General features: G+C 50.4%; 1 protein-coding gene across 2 annotated transcripts in view; it reads left to right on the forward strand.

The window, feature by feature from the left end:
* Window positions 1–9,921: 9,921 nt before the first annotated feature.
* Window positions 9,922–12,619, forward strand: part of IL18RAP (interleukin 18 receptor accessory protein) — a 31,788-nt gene continuing 29,090 nt past the window's right edge. Inside the window, exons 1-2 of one of the 2 annotated variants that reach the window (XM_084900506.1) lie at window positions 9,922–9,963; window positions 10,101–10,242. The gene's annotated coding sequence lies outside the window, so the exon portion shown is untranslated. Of the gene's footprint in view, window positions 9,964–10,011; window positions 10,243–12,619 lie in introns of those variants that run through there. The other variant, XM_084900505.1, reaches the window with a different exon arrangement.

Raw genomic sequence — 12,619 nt, forward strand, 5'->3', positions numbered from 1 at the left:
TCTTTGAGCAGGGCCCTCAGCACCCACAAGCCCTCAAAGCAGGGCCCTCAGCACCCCCACGCCCTCAGAGCAGGGCCCTCAGCACCCACACGCCCTCAGAGCAGGGCCCTCAGCACCCACATTACTCAGAGCAGGGCCCTCAGCACCCCCACGCCCTCAGAGCAGGGCCCTCAGCACCCCCACGCCCTCAGAGCAGGGCCCTCAGCACCCCCATGCCCTCAGAGCAGGGCCCCCAGCACCCCCAGGCCCTCAGAGCAAGACCCTCAGCACCCCCACTCCCTCAGAGCAGGGCCCTCAGCACCCCCACGCCCTCAAAGCAGGGCCCTCAGCACCCCCACGCCCTCAGAGCAGGGCCCTCAGCACCCCCACGCCCTCAGAGCAGGGCCCTCAGCACCCCCACGCCCTCAGAGCAGGGCCCTCAGCACCCCCACGCCCTCAGAGCAAGGCCCTCAGCACCCCCAGGCCCTCAGAGCAGGGCCCTCAGCACCCCCACGCCCTCAGAGCAAGGCCCTCAGCACCCCCACGCCCTCAGAGCAGGGCCCTCAGCACCCCCACGCCCTCAGAGCAAGGCCCTCAGCACCCCCACGCCCTCAGAGCAGGACCCTCAGCACCCCCACGCCCTCAGAGCAGGGCCCCCAGCACCCCCAGGCCCTCAGAGCAGGGCCCTCAGCACCCCCACGCCCTCAGAGCAGGGCCCCCAGCACCCCCAGGCCCTCAGAGCAAGGCCCTCAGCACCCCCACGCCCTCAGAGCAGGGCCCCCAGCACCCCCAGGCCCTCAGAGCAGGGCCCTCAGCACCCCCACGCCCTCAGAGCAGGGCCCCCAGCACCCCCACGCCCTCAGAGCAGGGCCCTCAGCACCCCCACGCCCTCAGAGCAGGGCCCTCAGCACCCCCACGCCCTCAGAGCAGGGCCCTCAGCACCCCCACGCCCTCAGAGCAGGGCCCCCAGCACCCCCAGGCCCTCAGAGCAGGGCCCTCAGCACCCCCACGCCCTCAGAGCAGGGCCCTCAGCACCCCCACGCCCTCAGAGCAGGGCCCTCAGCACCCCCACGCCCTCAGAGCAGGGCCCTCAGCACCCCCAGGCCCTCAGAGCAGGGCCCTCAGCACCCCCAGGCCCTCAGAGCAGGGCCCTCAGCACCCCCATGCCCTCAGAGCAAGGCCCTCAGCACCCCCACGCCCTCAGAGCAGGGCCCCCAGCACCCCCAGGCCCTCAGAGCAGGGCCCTCAGCACCCCCACGCCCTCAGAGCAGGGCCCTCAGCACCCCCACGCCCTCACAGCAGGGCCCTCAGCACCCCCACGCCCTCAGAGCAGGGCCCTCAGCACCCCCACGCCCTCAGAGCAAGGCCCTCAGCACCCCCAGGCCCTCAGAGCAGGGCCCTCAGCACCCCCACGCCCTCAGAGCAGGGCCCTCAGCACCCCCACGCCCTCAGAGCAGGGCCCTCAGCACCCCCACGCCCTCAGAGCAGGGCCCTCAGCACCCCCAGGCCCTCAGAGCAGGACCCTCAGCACCCCCACGCCCTCAGAGCAGGGCCCTCAGCACCCCCACGCCCTCAGAGCAGGGCCCTCAGCACCCACACGCCCTCAGAGCAGGGCCCTCAGCACCCACACGCCCTCAGAGCAGGGCCCTCAGCACCCACACGCCAGCGCCAGGAACTGCACTGAGTGCTGGGACCGGCCTGGGGCACCCGCAGCCCCGGTGTGAGGCCGGAACAGAGCTGCTGCGCTCTCTCTTTGGAGTTGCCTGTTGGACAGTGCGGGGGGGGGGGGGGGGGGACTGGGGGGGAAGTGCTGAGGGACCTTGCCTGGGGGCACCCACTGGGACTGCCCTGGATTAGTCCTGCAGAGAGGAAGTGCCGCTTAGGACTGGCTCCGAGGAGACAGGTAAGCACAGAGCCTTGATTTCTGCTACCCGCCCCCGCCCCCTGGGAGGGTGCTGGGCTGCACGGAGACCTCTGCAGGACCCGGGAGCACCCGGCCGGGCTTGCTCACTGTGGCACCCGCCAGGGGAGGGGAGGCAGACCCCACAGCTAGCAGCTCACCTCTGCCGATGCTGGAGGGTGGGGCAGGGGCTGACCAGGGCTGTCTGCAAGGAGCCAGGAGACCCACTCCCCTGCGTGTGCTGGTCTGGGCCGGGACCTCGCAAGCGGTCCGAGGCAGAGTCGAAGCAGGCCCCCATCAGGGCAGGCCAGCTGGCCTATACCCACACACCAGGCCTCTATCCTATATGATAAAGGGTAATATGCAAATTGATTCTAACAGCGGGACGACCAGAACGACCACTTGACAATTCACTATGAGGTGCAGTTCAGATTGGGTGTGTTTTTCTGTCCTGTCTTCTAATTCACCAATTCAGTTCTCTGCTTCTCCTAGTCTACTGTTGAAACCTTCCTTAGTGTTTTTTATTGCAGCTATAAGTCTTCATTTCCTCTTGATTCTTACATAAGTTGTTGATTTTTTCATCTATCTGGTTTATGAACTGTAGAACTTTTATTCTGAATCCTTTTTCTAACATATTGCATACCTCTGTTTCATTTAAGTCCTTTTCTGACGAGTCCTCCTCTTCTTTCCTTTGAGGGTTGTTTCTTTATCTCCCCTTTTTCCTCTCACTGAAGGATCTAGGCATCAAGCTGTGCATTGCCCATGGTCAAAGCAGCAGGCCATGTGGTCAGCAGGCCCAGGGTTGAAGCAGCAATCTTGGCAGTGACTTGCACAATCACCAACCCAGGGTTGATGTGTAAGGCTTGGTAGTAGTTTTTGCCCAGTCCCAGGTCCAGGGTTGATGCTTTGGGCTTGGTAGTGGCTCCTGCAGTCATGGCACCCAAGGCTAGAATGGTGGGCCACAGGAGGGGAGCATGCTATGTGACTTATAGGAGCCCACAGCCAGGGAGGCTCGAGTCTCAGTGTCTGCGGGTCCAGGTCCCTGGCCAGAGTGTCTATAGGTTCCCAGGTGGTGTTTGAGGGCACCCTGGCTTGTGGTCAGGCTGGGATCCCAGTCACAGCAGCTCTGTCCTTCAAAATGGTGTGGCTGTGGTGGCAGAGCCACCCTAGGTTTAATTGCAGCAGTAGCAGAGGCTATCCAGCTATGTGAGCCCAGTTGCCCAGCCCCTAAATGTCCTGTGTGATCTAACCGTCCCTCACTCACACACACAGACACCCCACACATCTACACTCTCCCATTTTGCTCCTTCCCTCATTCACAATCACTCCCTCACTGCCATTCTGCCAGCCACCATCTTAAAAAAATAATTCATAAATTTTAAATTATGTGCTGTTGTGCTGTTATGAGTAGTGTGGTGAAATTTTGTGCCTTCCCACTTTGTTCTGCTGGGCATGTGAGTCATCCCTTTGTCCAGTGTATCCACAATGTATAGACAGACTACCTGTCCATTGTCTCTCAGTATCTATCTGATTATAACACAGAGAGAGAAACCACATTCACATAACTTTTATAATAGCATGTTGTTTTATTTTATTATAAATTATTATTGTTAATTTCTTACTGCACCTAATTTACAAACTAAAATTTATGAAAGGTATGTATATAAACACAGGAAAAGGCATCAGATATATAGGGTTTGGTACTATCCATGGTTTCAGGCATCTACTGTGTGTCTTGGAATATGTTCCATGTGATAAGGTGAGATTGTTATATGTCAATTCTCTTTCTTCCATGTCCTTTCTCAGATTCAGCTGATAAGTCCTACCTGGGCCCTATGTTCTCTATGATAGCTTTGTGACTACCTTACCTATATATCCCTTACTATTTCTTGCAAAGACAGGTGGGTAGCTGCTTTGTAGAGAACTCATAAAAGTTGTTTCCTGCTTGCTGTAGTTTTTTCCAGTCTTCATCTGAGAATGAGATTGAAGGAGGAGATTATAGGTAAAAAGGAAACTCTAAGAAATTGTTTTCAAGAAGAATGGGAAACTGAATGGACTAGAGAAATATAGTATACTTGTCAAGAATCATTAAACTCTCCTTTAATTGAGAGTGAGGCTAATCAGCACAGCTGTGTTTTGTCAGTGATGTTGAGCTGTGTATGTACAACTAGGGAATAGAGTTCGTATTTTTCAAGCTAATACAACAAAGAGATTGACAAGTACTAAAGTCATATGCAAGAGAGTGATAATAATGAATGATAATAAAATTTAAGTGAGAAAATGCAAGTGTAGAGGGGCATAATTGAAAATTTGATAGGATCAATATGAGCTTCTATGACCAAATAATGGTCATAGTTGAATTAAAATTACTGTATTTTAGGTAGTAAGCTGATAAGAGGCAAGTATCAGGGAGAGGAACACTTGAAATGGAGGTTGTAGAGGCCTGACGATTATTAATGATGAGTCTATGTTGTGACCATAGGAACAAATGCCTGAGGTTGGGGTGGAGAACAGGACATTCTGAAGAGGAAAATGGGCTGTTCCATGGATCATTTGTGTAAATACGAACATTGGCAAGAATAAGAACAAGAAGACCTCTGAGGAGAGTAGGGTGCTAATGTCTTCAGGGAATAACGTGACCCAGAATTTGTGAATAGCCTCAGCAAGGCAGGATGGTGATAAAGGCCATCCTATTCAAAGTTGGGGATTTTTAGGATGGATGGAGGTATAATGTCTGAGAAATCAGTGGTTTGAAGGGTCTGAGAGAAAAAACAACCATCATTTAAAAAGAAACTGTTGTGAGGAGAGTCCAACAGCAATTGATGGGGGAAGGTACGTAAATGAATGTCTATGGAAGAGACTGAAGATGTTACTGATGACCAATTTAACCATCTACACTGGAGTTTAGAGACAAAAATTAATGAAAATTTGTGAATTACTCCCAGAGTCAGTCCCAAGGCCACACAGGAGCCCCTCCCCATGGTCTGCTGGGCATACCTTGCTGGCATTTACCACACAAGAAAGGATCTTCATGTGTCCAGCCTCTCTCTCTCCAACTAAACTGTCTTTCCCCATGGGATGCTACTGTCACATTTCATGAATCCAATGACAATCAATCTCAACACCTGTAGTGCTCTATCCAGTTACAGAGAAATAAATGAAGGACAATGTACAATGACAGTTACTAGGAAAATACCTTGCATATAATAGATGTTTAGCAAATGTTCGTTAGATTGGAGTTATTATTGTAATTATTTATCTGAAATTACTTATCTATCTCCCAAATATGATCTTTTTGAGGGAAGAGATTGTATTTTATTTCTCCTCTATCACTTTTTTTCTGATATAATAATAGACACACATAAAATGATTAGACATGAATTTATAGAATAATCTCTTTTTTAAAGTCATCACCAGAGAATATGTTTATTTGTTTTTAATTTATCTTTATTGTTGAAAGTATTACAGCTGTGCCCTCTTCCCCCCACATTGAAAGACAATATCACATGATTCACTCATCTGTAGAATCTAATGAACAAGATAAAATGACAAATAAGATAGGTCCAGAGACAAAGCATCTCCTGCCTCCCCAGGCCTTTGCTGCACTATTGTCCATGTCCATGGGTTGTGCCTCTCTCTCTCTCTCTCTCTCTCTCTCTCTCTCTCTTTATATATATGTTTATATATAAGGTTAATATGCTAAGTGTCAAACCATCTGGATAATGATGTCATGTAGCGACACCCAGCTTCCTCTCCCTAGTGACTAGCTTCCTTGGAGTTTCTTCAGCCCAGGAACTTGACTAATTTTATAGCCAGGTGGAAACATTTCACAATTTAACTAAATGTCTGTGAAGCATTTTCTCATTTGACCCTCACAGAAGTCCTGGAGTAGGTAGAGAGGGACTTGGTAGAATCCTAGTTTCTTTTCATTAGTCAGAAAATGGAGATTTAGAAAACTTTAAAACTTGACTCAACTGAAAAGAAGTAAGAAATGGTGGACCTTGAAAATGACTTCCAGTTTTCTCACTGTTTAGGATATAGTCAAACAATGCTACAGTTAAATATTTTACCCTTTGTTCTCCCTGTGTGATCTACAATAAAAATCTGCTTCATATTGATATTTACTGCTGTGTTGCTGTCAATTGCCTGAAAGAGAAGTTGGGGTGCTTCACTGGGCTGGAAAAAGTTTATCTAAATCAGAAAGCAGATCGAATTAAGCAAATATATATCATATATATATATATTATTATTAGTGGCCCAGTGCATGAAGTTTGTGCACGGGTGGAGAGTGTCCCTCGGCCTGGCCTACACCCTCTCCAATCTGGGACCCCTTGAGGGATGTCCGACTGCTGGAGGATGTTCCTGTGGGAATAGTTCTAAACTGGCAATTGGACATCCCTCTTGCAATACAGGACACTCACCTGCTTGCCTGCCTGATCACCCCTAAACACTCTGCAGGCTGACCTGCTCGCCCCCAATTGCCCCCTCTGCCAGCCTGCTTGTCCCCAACTGCCCCCCCTTTGTCCTGATTCCCCCCAAATACTCTCCCCTGCAGGCCTCCTGGCCCCCAACTTCCCTCCCCAGCCAGAGGCTCTCTGTGGCTTGGCATGGAACTCTTTCCTCATCACCGGGGCAACAACACAAGTGTTTTGTGCCCCGGCCAATGCTGCTGCCAGAATAGCCAGGCCACCAGACAGAACATCCACTGTCATTGCATGCAATTGGTGTAGTTACACAATAAATTCCACTCCCAAGTCCATTCAGTAGGAAATGCCAACTACCTGGGACCTATGAAATAGCGCCTGGTGATTCCCTGCAGGTGTCTGAGCTGCGAATGTGGGAAAAGGTAGGATGTGTGTGTCACATATATCTGTGATATGCGCATGCATGAGTGTGCCGAAGATAAAGGACACACAAAATCAAGAGAATTGGCAGCTACGCCTCAGGAGCAATGACTGGCAGGGACTGGTTCTAGACTGTAACTTCCCAAGCCCTTCACAGTACATTTCCAGGACGCATCCCACCTCTGTCATGCCACCTGCTGACAGGAGGCTGGCTCCCTCACCACAGCTGTTTTGTGTGGGTCTTTTTGAGCCTTCACCTCCCAGCATCCTTGGCCAGTATGTCAGGCATGCTGGTCGTTCACTGGGGCCATAGCCCCGGGCTGTGCAGGCCCTGAGCTGATGTCTTGTTAGTCACTCAGAGCCGCCCAAGAGGCTGGCTCTCCCGTGGGCACACAGTGGCAGGGTAAAGCAGGAGCGAGAGGCCTCTATACACTGGTGCTCCTGAGAGCTCCCACTCCTGGCAGATGAGCATGTGACCCTCCCAGGTGGGAAGAGAAGCCGGGTGGCCATGAAAGGTAGGGTCCTCCCCAAAAGGCGACTGTGAGGCAGGGCATTACGGGCTTTCCCCTGCATGCGTGGTTTCTGAACTGTGTCACCTGGACCTCCAGCCTCTTTAACAGCATGAGACTCAGAGGAGGGCTGTGATGTAGACCCCACTCTCTGAACACGATCCTCTGGCAGCACTGGCGGCTGCACTTGGGGCTCAATGATTCATCCTATCCTTGGCCCGCCAAGGGCTGTGAGGTGCCAGGTGCCCTGCAGGGCTGCTTCTCCCATCCGTGCCCAGCTTGGTCAGAAAGCCCTCCCTCCACAGCTGGGCGTGGAACACTTGCCTCGCTGCCGCAGCAATGAAGCAAGCATTTTGCCAGGCCACTCATGATGCCTGCTCTCAGTGGCCGCTCCCCAGGACTGGGAGACTCTGGCAGGGCTGAGAGGACTGGGCGCCACCATCTTGTGGTTATGGGATCCACCATCTTTGTGACAGAGTGATGGTTAATTTGCATATTACCTTTTTATTAGATAGGAAAAGGCTAAGTTGACACGTGTATGGACGATACATATAAAGCTCTTGCTGGTGCCAATCACACATATGTGTTTCCATCTATCATTGTCGATTGTGAATTTTATTGATCCTTCTATTACAGAGAAGGGAAAATTGGATACTAGAATATTTATTCTTATTAATTTCCTTTCAATTTGCACAAATTTGTGTACCAGGCCACTAGTATGCTTATAAGTTCTTTGGTTAATGCCTTTCCCACCTCTTCCCTCTGAGATTTGTCAATCTGTTCCATGCTTCTATGTTTCTGAACTTATTTTATTGTCTGGCTATTTTGTTCATTAGGTCCCACATATGAGTGAGATCATGCAATACTTGTCTTTCTCTGGCTGACTTATTTCACTTACCATGATCCTGTCCAGGTTCCTCCATGCTGTCTCAAAAGGTAAGAAATTCTTCTTTTTTACAGCACATAGTATTCCATGGTGTAAATGTACCACAGCTTCTTTATACACTCATCTATTGATGAACACTTGGGCTATTTCCAGATCTTACAAGTACCTATTGTAAATTATGCTGCCATGAACTTAGGGGTGAATACATTCTTTCTGATTGGTATTTTGAGTTTCTTAAGATATATTCCTAGAAGTGGGATCACTGGGTCAAATGGGAGTTCCATATTTAATTTTTTGAAGGAACTCCACACTGTTTTCCACAGTGACTGCACCAGTCTGCATTCCCACCAGCAGTGCATGAGGGTTCCCTTTCACTTGTTGTTTGCTGGCAGTGAGGCAGTATCTCATCTGCTGTATGCTCAGTTGGTTGGAGCATTGTCCTGTACACTAAAAGGTTGATGGTTTGATCCTTGGTTGGAGCACATACCGGAGGCAACCAATCAGTGTGCTCCAACCAATCTTTCACATCAATGTCTCTCTCTCTCCCTCTCCCTCTCCCTCTCCCTCTCCCTCTCCCTCTCCCTCTCCCTCTCCATTTCCCTCTCTTCATGTTTTTACAATTGTTTTTTATAGCTACCTTGGGCTTGTTTACAGAATATTTGACTTCGGAGAGAAAGAAAATGAAAGCAGAAGATTTTTTGGAAACTAGGTCCAGAGCTGGTGCAGTGTCATGGACTCTGCATCCTATGGGTTAGAGCAAGTCAGTCTGCCTAGATTCGGAGACGGGAGAAACAGACCGCACAGGGAGCAGCTTTTGGAGACTATGTCTCCAGAGCCTGCCCAGGGCACTCCATCTCCTGCAAACCCTACTCCACGTCCAATCCAGTGAACAAATGAACTTCAGAAGCACCTTTCTACATGCCTTACACTCAGCCTCCAGGTCTGCATCAGAGCCCCTGGAGCTTCAGGAAGATAGCCCATGCCCATTCCACCACAGGCCAGTTCAATTCAACACTCACTGGGACCTGCCATAGGACCCCTATGTCAGCCCTTCACTCCCATCTTACCCGGCCTCTCCCCAGCCCCAGGGCGTCTCCGTGCTGCTCCCAGGACACGGGCTGAGCCCCGAGTGGAGTGTCCTTTCACCGGCTCCCCAGCCTCCCTCCGCACAGCCTGCAAAGACAGACGTGTGTTCTCTAGGAATCTGCAGGGTCATGAGGAGCACAGAAATGCTTTGAGCTTGCTTCTATAGTTGCTAACGCTGCCTTCACCCCAAAGAGAACCTGGTCTCCAGCTGTCCCTGGGGCTCCCCTCCAGCCGTGTGCAGAAGTGGCCCAGAATGGCGGGGGCTCCCCGAAGAGTCCTCATCTTTATTAGAAGGTGAGAGGAGCGTGTTTCCTTGGCTCAACCCCCGTGCTGCCTAGATAAAGCTCTTTCTGGCCAGTGTGCTCCCTGAGTGCCGAAAGGTCTTTCTTAAAGGATTTTAGTTGTCCTATCAAAGAACCATGGTGTTCTTAATTATGTTATATTTTGAAGCTTTCTCTTAATAAACATGTACACCACAAAACATTGGTGAGTTCAGATTATTTCCTAATCACAAGAAAAACTGAGTGCTTATCTTCAAGGTTACACTTAGGAGGTTAGTTGTAAAAGACCAAAAACAACAAACAAACAAACACCCACAGTTGAGAAATTGAGTGCTAAGAGTCTTCACAGGAAATTCCTGTAAAGGAAATAGGCTTACTCAGTTTTCAACTTTGCCCAACCACAAACCTCAGCTAGTCAAGAGGTAGTCACAGAGTCTCAGATGCTTCACCTTCAGGGCATTTCCTGCGACTGATAGATGTAGTTATTTGATTTTCCTCTATATGACCATGGATTTGACAATGTCAGGGGTCCCTTACAAAATAATAAAAATTGTCTTTTTCCCCCAGGTGTATTTCCAAACTTGTAAGAGTTAACTTTTGTTGCGTCTTCTCCAGTTACCTGTCTGACTAGGAAGAGAGACAGGAGAATTCTCTGAAGACTGGTATTCTCACATGTTCCTCAGCAAGAACAGCCGGCAGTCACTGAAGTGACATGAAGTTCCTTCCTCTTTTTTCTTCTTCAGAACAGGAAATAAAGGTAAGGTAATAGTACACTTTTTCACTAGATTTCCTAACCAGAAAATGTAAACTGCAGAAAGAGCTTAAAGATGTTTCAAAATGAATTGCTAACACAATTGCTTCTCATAAAATGTTTTGTAATAATATGTGTGCTATCTGACTGGCAAAATTTATATTTCTACATGTCTGGAGTTCCCAGTTTATAAAACCTGGTGGTTCTAACATAAATCTATTCATAGGGCTTTGAGCATTTTCTGGGTAAGGACTCAAGATATTTGACACCTGACTTCTCCAGCATTTTCTTCTCTTTTGTTTTTTCCCACTCAAAGCTCTGGTCAGTGAAATTCTTAGTTCACTATCAACCAAACATCACTGAAGTTGTAGCCTTGACCCACAGAGGGCGGTGATCCTCAACCTCTGACAGAAGACATGCAGCTCATATAGAACCAGGAAATGCTTTGAGAAAGAGACCCTTCGGACACTGGGAGTCCCCTGATGGGCTCTCATCTCCTTCTGTGAGGCAACAGCATGTGGTAGCGGGACAGAGTCTCCACATTTGTTCCTAAACTCCCCACTATGCACCCATTATTAGTGGGGACCACTATCTCAAGCATGGTGAACTTTGTCTATCAATAAAACAGAAGGACAGTAACTCTCACCCAGCGAGTACACGAGAGCCTGGGTCACTGAGACAAAGGAATGCCACCTGAGTGATGTGAGCGTTCCTGGCTGGCAGCGCAGTGGGGGAGGGGGAGGGGTGTCATCATGCAGGTGAGCAGGGAGGGCTCTCTGAGGAAGAAGTCCCGGTCAGACATGAGAGCCAAATGAGGTCATGCAGGCCTTCCCACGTGCTGGGGACTGGATTCTCCACCTGGCACGCAGGCAGAGGGCCGGTGAAGTCAGCGTAGGCAAATGCCGCCAGAGGCCGGCGATGGTAGGTTATCTGCTCAGGGCTTTGTGGCCAAAGGAAGGGAAGATGCGGGGCAGGCCACGTCCTGAAAGGCGGCAGCGTAGCCTGCCCTTTCCTTGACCACAGTCCTTATGAGAAAGAGCAGCCTGTGGGGACAGAGAGCACAGCATCCCGGCCTCTCTCAGCCCTCCACACTCAGGGAGCTCCTGGGCACCCCACTTCCACAGCTCACATGCCTCCGCCTGGCATGCTGGGCTGGGAGCCGTGCCCGCTGCGTGGCTCTGCCCTCCTCCCGTCCAAGATCATGTCTCTACGGTTTCAGGCTGCCTCTCTTCCTGCCTCCTCAGAGAAATTGGTCCATGAGTCTCACTCTCACTTCTATTCACCTGCTACCTGCCTCCTCACTCCCCACACCACAATGGGGGTCCTGCCACAGCTCCTCTCCGCAGCGCAGGAGTCTTCTTCCCGCTGAGTGGCTGTGGGAGTCAGAGCTTGTCCCCGCGCCCATGTTGTCCCCCTGCTCCCTGTCACAGCACAGCTCTGGCATCTCCCTCCCTGTGCACTCCTCTGTGCCTTGGTGGCCAAACATACTGGATGCTTGCAGTGCTTTGGTGTCTGATTCCTCCTTAGCTGCTGCCATGGGCATCGAGTCTTCTCTTCAAGTTCTCTCTGCGCTCAGTGTCAGGGGGTCCCTGTGCTGCTTTTTATTTTCTTCCTTTTGGGCCATGTTCTGTTCACCTTTTTCAGGTCCTGACCCCCCTTCCGGCCGGTGCTCCTCGAGCAGCCCACCTCTTCTCCCGGAAGCTTCCAGACCTCTCTGGAGTGAGCCCTTCCCCCGTGCTATTGCCCCAGACTCCTTTGCTCCAACCAAATCCCCAAGGACACCTCAAGCTCATTGTTTCTGCTAGAGAAACATTAATTATTGATAACTAATTTATAAATATTAAAGTTATCCCCTCCTCCTGCATCCAAAGATATTGGAGACAGGGTGTGTGTGTGTGTGTGTGTGTGTGTGTGTGTGTGTGTGTTGGAAAATGGTTGAAAATGAAGACTTTTATAAGATGAGGAAAGGCAATGTTTCTTTATGAGAAAAGATGGAGTCCTGGGAAAGGCGTGGGTGGAGGGAGTGGTTGCAGGAAGGACCAGTGAGGGCAGGAATGTGTGAGCAGGAGAGTTGCCTGGCTGGTTAGAGGTGGTCCACAGAGAGCTTGATGCTGTGAGCCTCCTAAGAATCAAAGACGTGGGGGAGAAGATTTTTTAAGGGAACTTTCAGGCCATATGATAGTTAGGATAGCTTATTTTCTCCCCTTCCCTTCCCTTCCCCTCCCTTCACTTCCCCCTTCATTTTCCCTTTCCTGTCACCACTGCATTTGTTTTTTTATTTCATCTTCATGGAATTGTTTATTTGCATATTCATGTTGACAAAGACTCTCTCCTTATCTGGCTCCTCTGAAGACCTCTTCTCAGGTCAGCTGGGCCCAGCCCT

Source organism: Pipistrellus hanaki, assembly GCF_964339955.1.
Source record: "Pipistrellus hanaki genome assembly, chromosome: 12".
Lineage (NCBI taxonomy): Eukaryota > Metazoa > Chordata > Mammalia > Chiroptera > Vespertilionidae > Pipistrellus > Pipistrellus hanaki.